At 35.3% G+C, this 10461-nt stretch overlaps 1 long non-coding RNA gene across 1 annotated transcript in view; it reads left to right on the plus strand.

Annotated features, from left to right (window-relative positions):
• LOC134808008 (uncharacterized) overlaps nt 1-8039 on the plus strand; it is a 30921-nt gene extending 22882 nt beyond the window's left edge. Inside the window, exon 2 of the long non-coding RNA XR_010149869.1 lies at nt 5687-8039. This is a non-coding gene — a long non-coding RNA (uncharacterized LOC134808008). The remainder of the gene's footprint in view (nt 1-5686) is intronic.
• Nucleotides 8040-10461: the final 2422 nt, after the last annotated feature.

Below are 10461 nucleotides of genomic sequence, written 5' to 3' on the forward strand. Positions count from 1 at the left end.
TAAAAATAAAAATTAAACTATAGGCCAGTCGCAGTGGCTCACGCCTGTAATCCCAGCACTTTGGGAGGCTGCGGCGGGCGGATCAAGAGGTCGGGAGATTGAGACCATCCTGGCTAACGCAGTGAAACCCCGTCTCTACTAAAAATATAAAAACTTAGCTGGTCGTGGTGGCACGCGCCTGTAGTCCCAGCTACTCGGGAAGCTGAGGCAGGAGAATGATGTGAACCTGGGAGGTGGAGGTTGCAGTGAGCCGAGATCGCACCACTGCAATCCAGCCTGGGTGACAGAGCGAGACTCCATCTCAAAAAAAAAAAAAAAAAACGATAACTGTGCATTGATATTTTGTACTTGAATAATTACTTTAATGTGAATTTTGAATACTTATTTTGTATTTTATAATGCATCCTGTACTCATTATTTTTTATAGTAGTTATAGCAAAAACATAGTGTATGCTCTTGGGAACAAAAGGACATTGTAGTTCTGAGAACAGCAATTGAGAATTTAGAAATAAAGAAGGAAGGATATAACTTGAGCAGTGATAGCTCTTTTGGGGCTACTTGAATAATCAAAGGGCACTGGAGCGGTTTTATCTCATAGAAAAAGTTCTGTAAACTCTGTAAGAGTCTTACATATTCATTATAAACTGATAGATTTATTGAGTACATTTAAGTAATTTAACATGGAAGCAATCTCATGCAAAATCAGAATTTCAGGATTTTCTATTTTCTTGATTGGCACAATGCCAAAATTTTCATTAGTTCTAACAGGCAAGAAACTGATTTGTGGAAATGATATAATGAATGATGTTAGGGAGAAACTATCCATGTTAATTGTATTCAAGCACTTTTCTATGCCTGCATAGAGTCTTTCTCATTTTCCAAACCATATTGCCTTAGTCAGTCTTCTTATATCTCTCAGGCTGGTGGAAGGCTAAACTTAAGAATGTTTTCCTAAGGTTTGGTAGATTGAATTCCTGGGCCCCAATTCTTCAGTCCTTGAAATGGCCTCATGGCAGGTGATTTTTAGACTTGGTTTTTGAATTTTACTTTTGTCAATGTGGATTTTAGTAGGTGTGACATGTGCAGAGGCCTGAAATATGCTTGAGTGGTTATATTTGCTCTCTTGTGCAGTTGCTTTCTGCTAGAGAAGAACATGCTTTTTGTAGCCTTGTCCAAGGATGACGAAAGACATGGAAAATACTTGTATTCAACTCAAAGTTTGGAGTCAAGGCCAGCTGAACCTAGCCTAAATCAGCCGAACCCCAGCTGAGTCACATACGCATATGTTGTCTGCCCTGAATTTTGGAGTGGTTTGTAAGACCACGTTTTTGTAGCAGTAGATGACTGATAAAGGATGAAAGATGTTCTGTTTGCTTAGTAACAGCTTTAGCTTCATTTTGCTAATGAGAAAAATGAAACACTAACTAATTAAGTGATGTGCCTGAGATCAGACCAAACATCAGAAAATAATCTGAGACCACCTGTGTCAACATTACTTTACCTTGAGCCAGGGCATTTTAAATAAGACTCTACACCAATAAACATCTTGGTTGTTTGCTTCAGAAAATTTTTTGCAAAGCAATTTTTCTGGGCAAATAGTTTTCTTGTCTGGGCAAATAACTAGTAAGAACACTAGTTTGGTCACCTGAACAAACATCATCTATCAGGGTATTAATTAATTTATTAAGACTTACTTTAAAACTTTCATTTCAAATTCTAAACTATTAGGGCATTAACTTGGCCAATTCTAACTAGTTCCCCTTTTTGCCAATTCTAACTAGTTGCCCTCTTGAAGACCTGGTTTATACCCCATGAGCACAAACTCTAAAACTTCCTATTCTTCCCTAACCTCTCTACCTTTGAGAGATGACTCAAACTGTCAAATTGATATTCTTTCCTGCTGAAGTAAATTTAATCACTCAGCTTTGGCCAGTTGCAGTGGCTCACACCTGTAATCCCAGTACTTTGGGAGGCTGAGGCGGGTGGATCACGAGGTCGGGAGTTTGAGACCAGCCTGGGCAATATGGTGAAACTCCTACTCTACTGAAAAAATACAAAAATTAGCCGGGCGTGGTGGCACGCGCCTGTAGTCCCAGCTACTCAGGAGGCTAGGGCAGAAGAATTGCTTGAACCCGGGAGGTGGAGGTTGCAGTGAGCCGAAATCACACCCCTGTACTCCAGCCTGGTGACCGAGCAAGACACCATCTCAAAAAAAAAAAAAAAAAAAGATCACTCAGCTTTACTTGATCAACAGTTTTTTGGTGGTCTTCGTGTAAGAATTGACAGCTGACATACCTTAGAATTATTTTGTTGAGCATTAATAAATGCATGCGTTAGTAAGAATAGCAAAATCCTGAATGTGTGCTTATTGGCTTCCAGTTCTTTTTGTTCTACTATGAACTGGCACAATTGGTCTATTTATCAGGCTATCATCTATAAAGGAAGAGGATCAGAAAGATTATCTTGAAAGTTTCCAGGTCTAAAACTCTGTGATTCTAAGATTCTGAAGTTTTCAAACACACATGTAAAAAAATTACTGGAACAGTTTGTTGTTTTTAAAATATCTCTTAATAGGAAGTGCACAAATTGTAAAAATTTAAATAAGATTATTTTATTATGGCTCCTTTAAGGAATCTATGACAGCATGTCTTTAAAAACACTGTTATAATGAATGCTTTAAATTAAAGGGTTTTTTTGGTTACACAAAGTGGTTTACACTAAGAGTCTGAATCTAAATATATTATTTCCCTTATGTTAATTGTATTTTCATATAATAACATTTCAACTATTTAGAATTCACCGGCAAGCAATATTGTCTATCCTGAATAGAAGTTCTACCTACCATCAGGAGGTAAGCAAAAGAGCCTCCTGCCAAAGAAATTCCACATAAGTTAATGACAACTTGTTTCATTAGGTCTTCTTTCAGAGGATATTTAATATTATTTTGCACACAATATTAACATGTCTTATATAGACTAGAAACAACAAAATAAACTGTAGAGTGATGCTATATGCAGGTACAGTGATAAATGTAGAAGTAAGAGAGCAGATTATCCACAATGGAGGAAACCACATAATTATGAAAAGTAGCTATTATGATCACAAAGTACAAAGTCTGGAGACATTTAAAATGGTCAGTCTTATGCACTTTTTATATACAGATAGTGAAATAGCAGATGTTCATAATAATCATGTTTCATCATCTGGATGCAGACTTACATTCTCAGCAGAATTTTTTATTTAAGGATTCAGATAAATGTATAATATATTTTAGAAACATTTACAAACCAAAATTTTGCTTTTTAACTTTTAGAGGTAAAACATCATATGTCTATGAAATCTGACTATGCAAAATAATGTTATTCAAAGAATTGTAGACAGCTGGAGTTTTACAATTTTTAGCTTTCTGAAATGTTCTCTAATGTTTTCCTGATTTGCTCTCTCTTGGTTTTAAACCCATCTTTTTTGATTCAAGATTTTATTACATATAGATTTCTTTACTATTTTATAAGCAGTTAATATTTTTATATTGGTAAGAATAAAATTTTGTCTTTTATTTTTAGTTCCACCTTCCTCTTTTTCTTTCGAAACTCATTATTTCAAATATATCAGGAGAATCTTATTCACTAGCAAAGGTCAACTCTAAATAGGAAAATGTTACATTTTTAATTGAATCTATGTTTGCTATGGAAGTAAATTCAATTGAAAGAGATTTTTTTCTTCTAAGTAAAAAACTTTCATTTCTTATAAATAAAATACAGATTAATTACACCTTGTGATCCAGTTGTAATGATTCCATAGCCTTAGCAGAAAATAGTCTGGTCTTTTGGAGGAAGGTCACATTAGAACATCACTTTGAAGTGAGGCTTTGCACTCTTTCAATATTTTTGGCAGTTTAACTGCAATATCTTTCATATGTGAAACAACTAGGGTGTTTAAACAACTTATAAGAAACTGTTAAATAGTAAGAGTTCAAACTTCTATTGCTCCACTTAGCACTATGAATACATAAACAATAAAAAAGAAGAGATAAAGAAAACAACTTATAACCCTCAAATAGATGATGGACAAAATGGATGAAGAAGGAAAAAATTTATATTTAGAATTTACAAATTAAAATTTCTTAGCACAATAATAACGGCTGTGTCCAAAGGAAAATTTCATCAACCAGAAAAAGGTTGATATATTTCTAACATAACATTGATTTATTTCAATTAACAATAGTTTGAACAATTTATTTTTCGAGTTCATTATGATTATAAAATATTTTCTGACAAGCTGATTAATAACAGTACTACCTTATAAGTACCATTAGAGTAGCTCTATAGATCTAGTGTTGAGTTAGATTTGTAACAGTGAAACAACGAAAGAGCTAGTATAACTACATTTTTGTTTAAGGGGCTTTTACACTTTTCTGGACATAGGCAAGGATAATTTTAAAGACTAACGATATGCAAAACTAACAATAATAGTTTTTGTTTTTTTGTTTGTTTATTTTTGAGACATAGTCTCGCTCTGTCACCGAGGCTGGAGTGCAGTGGTGTGATCTCGGCTCACTGCAACCTCTGCCTCCCAGGTTCAAGCAATTCTCCTGCCTCGGCCTCCCGAGTAGCTGGAACTACAGGCGCACGCTGCCACGCCCGGCTAATTTTTTGTATTTTAGTAGAGACGGGGTTTCGCCGCGTTGCCCAGGCTGGTCTCCAGCTCCTGAGCTCAGGCAATCCGCCCACCTTGGCCTCCCGAAGTGCTAGGATTACCGGCATGAGCCACCGCGCCCGGCCCCCACAAGAATGTAGTTTTAAAAAACTAATTCTGGCATGAAAAGTTAAGGACATAAACAACTATGTTTTGGTAAAGATTTATAGGACACTATGACCTGTTCAAGGCCAAAGAAGTTCCCACCCTCCTCGGACCCTCACTGGTGCCCAGATTTCTGCGATCACCAGTCACTTCTTGATCCCAACCGTGTTCTCTTCTGCCCACTCTTAACATAAGAAGAGCCTGAAATTAGAACTGACTTAAGATGGTATTTTAGGACACAAGTCCACCATAGTCTCAGTTTGCTGGCTCTCCTAATAACCCTGCTTTTTCTCCTACCAACTCTTGTCTCTCGTGTTTGGCTTTTGACTAGCAAGTAGCCAAATCTGGTTTTGGTTACAATTTGATAGTGCCCAGCATGGGGCTGTGTGTCTTGGATGTTCTAGCTTGCCCCATTTCCAACAGCAATGGAGCAATTAGCCACGGTAGCGTCCCAGGACTGTTTGCGTTACTGGGCAGAGCAGTTAAATGAGTTAATGATTCCATTTTAGCTAGAATTGGTTGAACACTATAAGAAAACCAAAATCTCCAAGTAACCTTAAATTTGTGAGTTTTATATCAACATCAGTAGCTTAATAACAGCAGATTCAAATTAGGCAGAAAAGAGAAAAATAGAATTTTAGAAGACACTACTTAACTTTATAGTTGTAGATTGACAATTTGAGCTCTGAATTTTTCTTACTGCAATTTGCCCATTAGTTTTAAAATGTGCACAAAACAGTCCACAGTATGTAACCCGCTGAAGTCCCAGAAAACCTGGCATGCCTTTGAAGTGTAAGCCCAGGGCCCACAAAAAACAACAGACAAATTCAAATGACCTGGTTCTCAGATTGGGTAAAAGTCCAACAACTATTTCCCTCTCCCACAGGATACCCCAATCAAATACAACAACAAAGCAGTGAATTCTGAGGAAAAGCCCACATGGAAGGGAAGGCAGTTCTTGGTTGCACACACTGGAGTGACTTACCCAGTCTTGGAGCCTGTCAATACTTCTTTTCCTGGCACCAGCAAAGCTTTACAGGTAGCTGATACCAAGAAGAAGGAAGAAAGAAGGGAGAATCTCTGAGACAAAAGCATTATTGGCAGCTGCTGGGATGTCTCTGGAATTCTAGTCATGGTGTCAGCTAGCCATGAGCAACTGGCACTCTTGACTGGTTGTTGATCTGCCTGATAGTGTGAATGGGTAATTCCTGGGACACTGCTGTGGCCGATTTCTCCATCCATTGGAAATCCCGCAGGCTAGGACACCCAAGGCACACAGCTCCACACTGGGTGCCATAAAACTGTAACCAAACCCAGATTCAGCTACTCACTGCTCAAAAGCTAAACACGAGAGACATGAGTTGGTGGGAGAAACAACCGGTTTATTTGGAAAGCCAGTAAACCAAGAAGATGGCGGACTTGCATCCTAAAATAAGTCAGTACACATTTCAGGCTCTTTTTATGTTAAGGGTGGGGGGAATAGAATGGAGTTGGGATGAAGAGGTGACTGATGATCACAGACATCTCGGCACCAGCAAGGCTCTAAGGAGGTTGGGAATCATTTTGTCCTTGATCGGGTCACAGTGTTCCTATAAATCTTTAACAAAACATAGTTGTTTACATACTTACCCTTTAATTCCAGGGTTAGTTTTAAAAAACTATATTTTGTTGTTTTTGTGTAGTATCTCAGTGCTCTAAAGTTAAGTTATCCTTGCCTATGTACAGGAATAGGTAAAGGCCCCTTAAACAAAAATGAAGTTAGCTATTTTTTTTTTTTGAGACGGAGTTTCACTCTTGTTGCCGAGGCTAGAGTGCAATGGCACGATCTCGGCTCACCACAACCTCCGCCTCCTGGGTTCAAGTGATTCTCCTGCCTCAGCCTCCTGAGTAGCTGGGATTAGAGGCATGCGCCACCACACCTGGCTAATTTTGTATTTTTAGTAGAGACGGGGTTTCCCCATGTTGTTCGGGCTGGTCTCAAACTCCCGACCTCAGGTGATCCGCCTGCCTCAGCCTCTCAAAGTGCTGGGATTACAGGTGTGAGCCACCGTGCCTGGCCTGTTAATTCTTTTGCTGTTTTGCTGTTATAGTTTGAGAACAAACATATTTTAAAATAAATAAAACAGCATACTAACTTCTACAAAACCAACCACTAATTCCCATTTGGTGATGGCATACTCCATTTTTTGTTTTACTTAAGTACATTTGCCTTTTACTACCACATATTGTTTATTCTCACACATTTATTTAAATATCAAATGGAAATGAAGTAGAAATAATACTATTTTAAAAAATCTAAAATTTTAAAAACTTTAAAATTTTTAAAATTTTTAAAAATTTGACTCTCAGGAAGATAAATGGATACCTCCTGTGGTCTCAAAAATTCTAGACTATAAGCTGATGAACTGCAAATTATCATTCACAATTCTGATTTAATGATTAGATAATCAAGGGTTTTCAAATATTTTGAGAATGATTAAATGCATGTTAAACTAGTATATTTGCTAAATCACTGACAGTTTCACTGAATTTGCATATACTTATTTGTGAAGTATGGAACTATAATTTTCCTGGATAACCTTCTGTTTTTAAACTATTTCCTTGCTAAGATTTCAGATCTATTGGGAAGAATTATCTTCTATTTTAAAACAGATATAAATAAAAATACAGGAATGATTTTAGTGAAATAAACATAAAAATTTGCATTTCTATCAAGTTTCCAAGTGATCTTGCTGCTGCTGGTCTGAGCACTAAACTTACAGAACTTTCCAGAGCCACTTGAGAGAAAGATAGTTGACCTTGAAATTATAAAATCAGTATTACAGTTTTAAATAGAAACTAAACTATGATATCATAAAGTTTAAAATTTATTTTCAAAATGTATTCTATATAGCTGCATGTCATTATATATTGTAGAATTCGCTTTTCTCCTTTTAATTTTTGGGATTGTTTTCCTCCTTGTTAGTCTTCATTTTGTTCTCAACCCAAGCTGTATCTCCCCTCTCCGTCATTGTTTTGGTAACATTTGTCTGATTTTATGGTTACTATATATTACTAAAACGGTAACTTCCTGGAGTAATTTTTCAGATAAGTAATCATTAGAATGTAAGCTTTCTGACACAAGGAACCATATACCGTTCATCTTTAAATCCCCACCTCCCTCTTATAACTAATGCGTAGCACTGAGCATTGTACATAAAATAAACACATAGGTATTGAATAAATATTATTACATTTTTGACTCTATTTCTTTTTTCTGAAGACCATAAAAACCACATATAGAGTTTAAATCATCTGAAATTTAAATACGGGGAGGTGAAGAAAGTAGGAAGAGAGGAATGGAAGCCTATAGGGGTCTGTAGGAAGAGAAGGTAGTATGAAATGATTAAACCTGAATCAATCAGGATCTTAAATTATTAATTCCTTTATTTGAATGTACCATGTTTCTTTGTTATTTATTTGGTGTTTTATAGCACAGTATATCAAGAGGAAGCAACCAATCCAGATATATTGATTAGAAATGAGTTTAAAAATTAAATAGAATTTTACCTGAAAATAGTTTTTAGAGGACACTGGCTAAATCCAGTCACTATTAAACAAGTCAAATGAAATGAAGTAGTAGAGAATACTTCATAGGACAAAATTAATTGATCTATATCAAGGAACTCATGAAAATAACTGGCAGTTATATATATTTTCTCAAGTGAGAGAATCCTTGTTTAATCTCTGTAAAAGGTATATAGTAAGTGATTTTTATTATTCTAATATATGTTTGAAATGGAAATATTTCATGATATAAAAATATGAAATCTTATTAAAAGACATAAAACAAGATTGAATAAATAGGAAGGCCTAATATGTCTTAGGAAGGTTTACTATCATTTGGAAGTCACTCCTTCTAAAATTAATAACTTAATTAAGTTATTAATAGAATCCCAAAATGTTTCATTAGGAGGGGGAAATGTATAAAATAATATTAATGTTTATTGCCTGAAAGAGCTGAAGAGGGTATGCAAAAGGACCAAGAAAAGGATCTTGACTTTCCAGTTATCAGAATATCAAAACTGAAAACCACTAAACACAAATCAATATGGTATTAGTGTTGAGAAACAGACGAACAGATTATAAGAATAGAACAAATATTTCATAAACAAATCTCATAAAATTAAAAATTTAATGTACACAATGAGATAGTCAATGAGAAGGAAGAAATTATTTTAAAAACATTTCTGGTATTATTGTCTATCCACCTGGAAGAAATTGGAATCTATTTTGTCTTTTACACAAAAATGAATTCCAGATGAATTAAAGACATAAATATGGAAAAATAAAATACAAGAACCTTGCAAGAATATCAAGGAATGTGTTTATACAATCTAAGGTTTAACAAAATATTCTTAATCAAGATTGTAAACTCAGTATACATTTTTTAAAAATAGCCACAATTGACCACAGGAAATTTGAAAGCTATTTCTTTTCACAAAATATTAGAAATAAAGTCAATAACAAGATGGTAATTGTAGAAATATTTGTAACAGAATTGATAGGCCAAGGCCTAATATCAATATTTACAAATTGACAAGAATATTATAGAAAATAGGCCAGGCACAGGGGCACACCTGTAATCCCAGCACTTTGGAAGGCCAAGGTGGGAGGATCAAGAAGTCAAGAGTTCGAGACCAGCCTAGTCAACATGGTGAAACCCCATCTCTACTAAAAATACAAACATTAGCCAGGTGTGGTGGTGCATGCCTGGAATCTCAGCTACTCGGGAGGCTGAGGCAGGAGAATTGCTTGAACCCAGGAGGCGGAGGTGGCAGTGTGTGGAGATTGCATGACTGCACTCCAGTCTGGGCAACTAGAGTGAAACTCCGTCTCAAAAAAATATATATATATGCACAGAGTAATTACAATAATGGGTAACTAGCTTTTGAAAACAATTCTGAGTTTTACAGTGTGTATAAAGTCAGTATAAAATTTGTGAATAAATGAAATATATAGAGATTTCTTAAAATTCTGTGATTTTACTTGGAGGAATTGAAGAAAGTCTATGTTTTGGGAATTCCCTACTGAATAGTGGAGAGAACAAAAAAAAGAAAGAAAATAGGAAAATGATAGAAGACATTTTACAATATTGTAAATTGAAATGACAAGCATAAAAATGACACTGTAGTTCACTATTTGTTGAGGAATGAAAACTAAAGTAATATTGAGATATCAGGTTATCCCCAAAGAAGAGTGAAAAATTAAAGAGAAAGCTGTACGTGTATATATTACAGATAAAAATGTGAGGTTTTATAGTTTTTTGGGGAAAGCAATCTGGCAATAGCCATTGAAATTAAAAACAAACACATACTTTGATCCAGCTCTTCTGTAATTCTCAGAAACTTTACTATAAAAAGCAAAGCATCATTAATTAAAATTACATGTACATGAATTTTATTGTGATAGTGCTCATGGTGGCATTATACAGGGAAGATTAAATACATTCCATTATATGTACATCAAAGAGTAAAATATAGCCACCAAAAATAAACTGTATTAATGCAAGTTGACTTAGATGCTTTTCTATAAGGCATTTTTGAGTAAGAAAAGCAAGAGGAGAAAAGATAAATATAATGTCATCCATTTTTGTAAAACATAAAATAACCAAGAAGCCCT

This window comes from Pan troglodytes, chromosome 13 (assembly GCF_028858775.2).
Source record: "Pan troglodytes isolate AG18354 chromosome 13, NHGRI_mPanTro3-v2.0_pri, whole genome shotgun sequence".
NCBI lineage: Eukaryota > Metazoa > Chordata > Mammalia > Primates > Hominidae > Pan > Pan troglodytes.